The sequence below is a fragment of the Ceratotherium simum genome, chromosome X (genome assembly GCF_057802395.1).
Source record: "Ceratotherium simum simum isolate JZ-2026a chromosome X, ASM5780239v1, whole genome shotgun sequence".
In the NCBI taxonomy this organism is placed as follows: domain Eukaryota; kingdom Metazoa; phylum Chordata; class Mammalia; order Perissodactyla; family Rhinocerotidae; genus Ceratotherium; species Ceratotherium simum.
In genome coordinates this window covers 95972418-95979412 of record NC_141940.1, presented here as the reverse complement: position 1 = coordinate 95979412, position 6995 = coordinate 95972418, and the positions used below count along the sequence as shown (strand labels likewise).

At 37.6% G+C, this 6995-nt stretch overlaps 1 pseudogene; it reads right to left on the bottom strand.

The window, feature by feature from the left end:
• Positions 1-4440: 4440 nt before the first annotated feature.
• On the bottom strand, positions 4441-5452 carry LOC101406325 (small ribosomal subunit protein eS1 pseudogene; annotated as a pseudogene).
• Between the last annotated feature and the right edge of the window lie 1543 nt (positions 5453-6995).

Genomic DNA, 6995 nt, shown 5'->3' with positions numbered 1-6995 from the left:
GAAAGAAATTTGGAAAACTGACAAGAGGAAATTAAACAACACACTCTTAAATAACCAATGTGTCAAAGAATAAATCAAAAAGGAAATTAGAAAATACTTTGAGATGAATAAAAATGAAAGCACAGCATACCAAAACTTATGAGATGAAGCTAAAGCAGGGCACAGAGGGAAATTAATAGCTGTAAATGCTTATGTTATAAAAGAAGAAAGGTTTCGAATCAGTCAATAATATAACCTTCCACCTTAAGACACTGTAAATAAAAAATCAAACTAAACATAAAGCAAGCAGAAGGAAGGAAATAATATGGATTAAAGCATAACTTAATGAAATACAGAATAGAAAGACAATAAAGAAAATCAACAAAACCAAAGTTGGTGCTTTGAAGAGATCAACAAAACTGACAAACCTTTAGCTACAGCTACATTGACCAAGAAATAAAAAGAGAAGTCTCCAATTACTGAAATCCTAAATGAAAGCAGGAACGTTACTGTCAACCTTACAGAAATAAAAAGGATTATAAAGGAATACTATGAACAGTCATATGACAACAAATTAGATAACTTAGATGAGATGGACACATTCCTAGGAGGACAAAAGCTACCAAAACTAACTCAAGAAGAAATAGAAAATATTAATAGACCTATGACAAGTAAAGATATGAATTAGTAATCAAAAAACTGTCATAAAGAGGAGCCCAGGCCGCAATGGCTTCACTGGTAAATTCTACCAAACATTTAAAGAATAATTAACACCAATTTTTCATCAACTCTTCCAAAAATTGGAAGAGGAGGGAACACTTCCCAGCTCATTCTATGAGGCCAATATTATTCTAATACAAAAACTAGACAAAGACATCACAAGAAAAGAAAACTACATATCAATATCCCTTATGAATATAGACCCCCCTAAAAAATCAACAAATTACTAGCAAACTGAGTAAAGCAATGTATAAAAAGTATTATGCACCATGACCAAGTGGGATTATCCCAGCAATGCAAAGTCTATTTAACATCTGAAAATAAGTTATTGTAATACACCATATCAATAAAATAAGAAACAAAAAACACAAGATCATCTAAATAGACACAGAAAAAGCATTCGACAAAATCCAACACTCTTTCATGATAATAACACTCAACAAATTAAGAATGCAAGAGAACTTCCTCAACCTGATCAAGGACATCTGTAAAAAACCCACAGTTTACTTCACACATAACGGTGGAAGACTGGGTGCTTTCTCCCTAAGGTCAGGAACAGAACAAGTATATTTGCTCTTGCCACTCCTATTCAACATTGTACTGAAGGTTCTAGCTAGGGCCATTAGGCAAGAAAAAGAAATAAAATTCATCCAGATGGGAAAGGAGGAAGTACAACTCTCTCTTTTCACAGATGACATGATCTTAAATATAGAAAATGCTAAGGAGTCCACTAAAAAAACTATTAGAACTAATAAATGAGTTCAGCAAGGTTGCAGAATGCAAGATTAATATACAAAAATAAATTTTATTTCTATACATTTGCAATGAACAATTTCTGACATGTTTGGCACCATTCCATGTTTTCAATCCTTCCCAACTTTTTGAGACCTTTTCTGACATATTAGAGACTTTCTGTGTGTGTGCAACCCGTTCTGAAGTGTTTAAGACTTTTTGTGATTACTTTGGATCCTTTCCTCACATATTTGAGACTCTTCCTGACTCTTTGAGATGCTTCGTTACTAATTTAAGACCCTTCCTGATGTATATAAGACTTTCTGATAAAACCACAATGAGATGCCACTTCTCACCCACTAGGATGGTTAGAATCAGTCAGGTAACAAGTGTTGGCAAGGATGTGGAGAAATCAGAACCCTCATAGACTGCTGGTGGGACTGTAAAATGGTGCAGCTGCTTTAGAAAACAGTCCGGCAGTTCCTCAAATGATTAAACATAGAGTTACCATATGGCCTGACAATTCCATTCCTAGGTATATATTCAAGAGAATTGAAAACAAAACCTGTACATGAATGTTTATTATTATTATTCATAATAGCCAAAAAGTGGAAACAAGTCCAAATGTCCATCAATGGACAAATAGATAGACAAAATGTGGTATATCCATATAATGAAATATTATTTGGCCACTAAAAAGGAATGATACATACACTGATATGTGCTGCAACATGGATGAACCTTGAAAACATTATGCCAAGCGAAAGAAGCCAATCAAAAAAGACCACATATTATACGATTCAACTCATATGAAAGTCCAGAATAGGAAAATCTATAGAGACAGAAATTAGATTAGTGGTTGCTTAGGGCTAGTGGAGAGGGGAAATAGCGAGGTGATAGCAAAAGGATATGGGGTTTCTTTGTGAAGTGATGAAAATGTTCTAAAATTGACTGTGATAATGGTTACACATATATGTGAATATACTAAAAACCATTGAATTGTACACTTTAAATGGGTGGATTGTATAGTATGTGTATTATATCTCAATAAAGCCATTTAAAAAATAGAGTAACAAAGACTCTTCCTGACATGTGTAGGGCCCATCATGACTTGTTTCAGACTTCCCGATGTATTTCAGGTCATTCTGACTTGCTTGAGACATTTCCCAACTTCTGTGAAACCCTTCCTGACATGTTTCAGACCCTTCCGGCCGTATTTAAGACTCTTCCTTTCTTCCTAACTTGAGTGAGACTCTTCCTGATTTGTTTTATTCCTTCCTTGCATGGTTGAGAAAGTTCCTAACTTGAAGGCTCTTCCTGACGTGTTAAAGTCTTTTCCGGACTATTTGTGATGCTCCCTGCCTGGTTGAGATGCTTCCTGAAATGTTAATGTCTCTTCCTGATTGTCTGAGACCCTTCCTGACTATTTAAGACTCTTCCCGAGACTTTGAGACTCTTCCTGTCATGTTTTACACCCTTCTTGGCTTGTTTGAGACTCATTCTTACTTGCTTAAGACTCTTTCTGAAATGTTTGAGACCTGTCTTGATACAGTAAGATTCTTCCACATAACGTTTAGACCCTTCCTGACTTGTTTGAGACCCTTCCATATGTATTAGATACCTTTTGTGACATATTTGAGACTCCCTTGGACACATCCGAGATGCTTCCTGATGTGTTTGAAGCCCTCCTTGATGTATGTGAGACTCTTCCTGATGACTTTGAGACCCTTTCTGTCATGTTTAAGACCTTTTCTGACACTGTTTGATACACTTCATGGCATGTTTGCAATGCCTGACATATTTGAGACTTTTCATGGTGTATTTGAGACTCTTCCTTTCTTTGGGAAGCTTCCTGGCTTGTTTGAAACTCTTCCTGACATGTTTGAGATCCATCCTATTTTGTTTGAGACCCTTACTGACTTGTTTCAGAAGTTTCCCAGCTTTGAGACTCTCTTGCTGTTTAAAATCGTTTCTTGTGAATTTGAGATCTTTCTTAACCTATTTGAGACCCTTCGTGTTGTATTTGAAACAACTTTTTACTTGCTTGAAACTCTTCCTGATGTGGTTGACACTGTTCCTGACATATGTGAGATTCTTGCTGACCTGTTTGAGCCACTTCCTGACCTATTTGGGACCATTCCTGATTGAGACTTCCTAATGATGTTCAGACACCTCCTGACATGTGTGCAATCCTTTCTGACTTGTTTGAGACCCTTCATAACTTTTTTGAGACCCTTTCTGACATATTAAAGACTCTTTCTGTCTGTGTGAGACCCTTTCAAAGGTCATTAAAACTTTTCCTTACAAGTTTGTGACTCTTCCTTATGTATTTGAATCTCCTACTGACTGCTTAAGACCTTTACTGACATGTTTGAGACCCTTCCTAATGTATTTGAGACCCTTCTTGTCTGAGTCCCTTCCTGGTGTGTCTAAAACTTTTCCTGACGACTTTGAGACCCTTCCTAACACGTTTGAGATCTTTTATAACTTGTTTGAGACACTTCCTGATGTTTTTGAGACCATTCATAATTTTTTGAGACTCTTCCAGACTATTTGGGGCCCTTCACGACATATTTGAGACCTTTCATATCTTGCTTGAGACCCTTTATGATGTATTGAAACCTTTTCTGACCATTCAAGACTGTTCATTTCTGCTGGAGACCCTTCCTTATATATTTGGTACCCTTCTTGACTTGGTCGAGTCCCTTCCAGAAGTATTTGAAATTTTTCTTGACTTGTTTAAAGCTCTTCCTGACTTGTTTGAGGCTCTTCTTGACATATTAAACAATTTCTGACTTGCTTGAGACCTTTCCTGAGGTCTTCCTTACAATTTGAGAGTCTTCCTGTCTGATTGGGACCCTTTTTGACATGTTTGAGATCCTTCTTTCTTTTTTTTTTTTTTTTTCTTTGTCACAAATAATGCTTTTTATTTGTCACCATTAAAAGTCTGAATTTTAGGGGCCGGCCCAGTAGCGTAGTGGTTAAGTTCGCATGCTCTGCTTCGGCGGCCCAGGGCTCGTGAGTTTGGATCCCGGGTACGGACCTATGCACTGCTCATCAAGCCATGCTGTGGCAGCATCCCATATACAAAATAGAGGAAGATGGGCACAGATGTTATGCCATGGACAATCTTCCTCACCAAAAAAAAAAAGTCTGAATTTTAAACAGATTCTTAGACTGGTGGCCCACATCCATCAGCTTGTTCACCTTTAGCATCTGCCTCATCCCAAGCAGCTTTTCCAGAACTACTACCTTCACTATGAAGCTCCATGAGTTTTCCCCAATTCAAACTTGGGCTTCTTCCGCATTTTTACTTTTCTAACAAAGACGTCATGGAGTGAATAAATAGATTGGCAAACCTTTTCTGTGTATTTTCTAATGCTATCTAGAATCAATTTTTTGACCACTTCTTTCAAGTCATTTGTCTGTACCTCTGGGGTCATGATTTCCATCATCTTCTTCCAGATTTGACAGACCTGTTGGTGCTCAGCATAATAGGTCTTCTGAATCTGATTGTTGCATTTTTTAGTAAAACCAACACAGAATAGATGAAGCAAATAACCATCAGTACTCTTGACATCAACATGAGCTTCAATCATGGTCTGCCGTTTTTTGACCATGGAGCACATTTTGTCACAGGTAAGATCCATGCTATGGAAGTTAATCAGGCAGTTTTTGCCCTGAACATCCTCAGTAATAAGCTTGAATTTTCTAAATGCAACTTCATCATTCTGCAGATCAGCAAGGCTCACTTCAAAAACACCACCCTTGAAACCATCAGATGGAATTTTGGTTCCTTGAGTTCTCATGACTAGTGTTCTTCCAATATTTCTTGTATTAAACATGGCTGGTGCTTTCACATCTTACCAATGTTTCTTAGAAATTGAATCAACCACTTTCTTCTTGGCTCCCTTTTTGCCACCTTTCGTAAGGTGTTTGTTCTTGCCAACTGCCATGGGGCTGCTCAGAGCCCTTCCTTCTTTTTTGAAACTCTTTCTGACTTCTCCATCTTAACACATTTTTTACCCTTCCTTACCTATTTGAGATTCTTCCTAACTTGTTTGACCCTCTTACTGACGTATGTGAGTGTCTTCCTGACCTGTTTGAGACTTACACTCACATATTTCAGATCTTTCCTGACCCCTTAAAGACCCATCCTTATATACTTAAGGAAAGGACATTGAGACTTTTCCTGACATCTTTGAGACCCCCTCTGTTTTGTTTGAGATTTTTTCTGATGTATTTGAAACCCTTTGTGATGTATTTGAGATCTTTCCTGTTTTATTTCTGAGTGCTGAATCAGTCTCTGGTGTAGTCTTAAGAGGAGGCAAAAAGACCGTTAGCCTCAGACTTCAAAGGACCTTTCTTCAAGCATCTAGTCAAGAAATGGCTATGACCCTATATCAAGAAAAATCCATCAGTGCTTTTCCTTTGATCCAACCCTCAACTGCAAATGGAAAATAGAGACATTAATGGGTCATTTTTTTGTCTTTTAATCAAAATTTTCTAGAATTCTGCTGAAGCGTCAGTGTTTTTCTTTAGAATATAGTTTTAGCTGTTGTCTCAGAGAATCAAAATAATAATCTATCTTACATGATAGAAAGCAGTTCATTTCTCCCTCCTGTTAAAATCTGGGCATATGTAGTCGAAGGCTGCTCTGTCAGCACCATGGTGGTTCCCAGGCTCATTCTGTCTTATGGAACTGCCATCCCTGGGTCCTTCTGTTTTATGGAACCGCCATGCCTGGGTGGAGCCTTGTCCACATGGTCCAAGACGGCTCATTAGCACACCCCTCTTCCAACCAGCAAGAAGGGAAAAGAGAAACGAGGTAGCAAATTCTACCCTTTTAAGAACATGACCCACAAGTTGCACATATCAGTTCTGCTCACATGTGGTTGGCCAGAATGCAGTCACATGCCCACACCTAGCTGTAAAAGAAACTGGGTAATGTAGTCTTGATTCTGGAAAGCCATTTTACCTTCTTAAATTCAGGGTTTCTATTACTACAAAAAAAAAAGACAAAAAGAGTATTGGGAAACGATTAGCAGTCTATTCGGTGCCCTCCATTTTGAAACTTAGAAATTTTTACTTTGGCCAAGAAAAAAAAATTCCCCCCTCTGGCAAGAGAAAAAAGTGAATTTTTCCCCCTTTTCTCTTCCCTAACTTGGTAGCTCCCACAGAAGAATAGTTTTTAATTCTAAGCAATGAAAGCCAAAAGGAAAAAAGGTTGCTAGAACCTGGAGTGTTTCTTTGTTATCAAAAATGCCTTGGGCTATTATGTTAGTACCTAAAGACCAACTTGAATTTTATAATTGAGCACCTGTGCATGCAGCAAAAGCACAGAACATTTTGAGATGCAGAGTAGTATCAGATCACCATCTGGACCATAAATAATTTATACATTTTAGATATCTGGGAATCACATGGGTCAGGAACAAGTGGTATACTAAATCTCAGTGAGAAAAAATTCTCCAAACATTGTAACTGTGAATCCAATTTAAAGCCTAATGACAGTTCTGAGAATTGAATTAAGATGCAGGAAAGGCCCCTAGTGCTTATGTAAA